We start from the raw sequence: 1,689 nt of genomic DNA on the forward strand, positions 1-1,689 counted from the left end.
CAGTTTTTTTTATAAGCATTTAAAGTTCAAAAAATGACAAAATATGGAAAAATCACGAAAATTTGCAAATTATTTCGAGTTAGAAATTCATAAAAATTTTTCTTTTAAATCTAAGATAAGATACAGTAATACAGATAAGTATAATACAAGATTCTTATAAGATTATCTACCTTTATCAAACAAAAAATATCTATAAGAAAGTCAAATTAAATTTTTATGATCGTTTGAAATTCAAATTTTTACAACATTGGATATTCACTCGATTTATCTCATGTAGCGATTTCCTTATTTTGTTCTAATTCAAAAACGAATAACTGCAGATACATGAAAATTTTACTGAATGTTTATATTAGCATTTCCTATACACTATACAATTTTGAAAATATTTTGACTCTTTTTGAGCTGTTTAGGACATTTTCAGTTTTAAATTTTTTTTAGTTTTTTTTTCTATAAATATCAATAAAGTTTTATCTGTTGGGCCAAAAAGTGTATAAATTTAATACAAAGCTCCTGATATATTGTTACAATATCAGTTGAAAAATATTAAAAATACATAGGTACAATTTTTTTTTATAATCATTTAAAGATCAAATTTTAATTTGAAAAATTATTTTGTAGTTAAAAATTTATAAAATGTTCAATTTTTGTATCTAAGAATTAAAAATTTAAAACAAGATTCCACGTAAATAATTAATTCTGTTACCAAAAAATCTAAAAAATACATTTACACAGTTTATTTTTATAGTCATTTTAAGTACAAATTTGGATGAAATTACATATTAAAAACCTAGAATAACTATTTTGGTTATTTTGTTGTGATTGTATAATATTATTCGTGGGTACTTGAAACTTCTAAAGTATACTATTATATATCTATGATAGTACCACGGTTTTTTGTTGATGTATAACGCGTTATAATAGATATTATGATATGATTAATTTGGAATTTATTATAGGTACCTATTATAGGTCAATTTTTTTTAAATACTATAGACTATAATATAATATTATGTCTTATACCTAGACTGACATACCGTCTCCGCTCAGAATCGTTTTTCTTATACAATGATATTATATCATTGAATTCAAATTTAATACCATCCATTATACTGTAATAACTCAAAAAAGAAGTAAGGAATGGATAAGATAATAATATTAATATAAATAAGACGCCTGTCAATAGTTATATTAGAATTACCTAATTTAAGCTATTACCTTCCTACTGATCGTCGGAGGGCTCTCGAGGTCGTGATTCGAGAATATGATCAAATACACCGTACAGTAAGGTTGTAAGTAAATGATTTTACTGCGTGATACCAGCGATCAACACAAATTATTGTACCAAAAGTATTACCTGACTCGCAGCCGTCCCTGGGCTATGCTGTATCAGTTTTAGGTGACACGAAATAATATTTAAAATTAAACAACTAGAAATAACGAACACGCACTGATTATTGCTCAACACAAGGAGTCCAGTTGCCGCTCGTAGAATTCGGTGTAGAAAAGTTGTGGTTTGGATGCTATTTGCCGTCTGGTGCTCATGCACTTGAGAGGGGTTGTTGACGAGATGACTGGTGCTCGTGCACGCCGTGGCTGGTGCTCATGCACTACTGAGAGGTACCATATACGGCTATGCTGACCAGAGAGTGTTAGGCGGCTTTTTCAAAGGGTTATCGCGAGCCTCGAAAC

The sequence above is a fragment of the Acyrthosiphon pisum genome, unplaced genomic scaffold (assembly GCF_005508785.2).
Source record: "Acyrthosiphon pisum isolate AL4f unplaced genomic scaffold, pea_aphid_22Mar2018_4r6ur Scaffold_21547;HRSCAF=24217, whole genome shotgun sequence".
Taxonomy (NCBI): Eukaryota; Metazoa; Arthropoda; class Insecta; order Hemiptera; family Aphididae; genus Acyrthosiphon; species Acyrthosiphon pisum.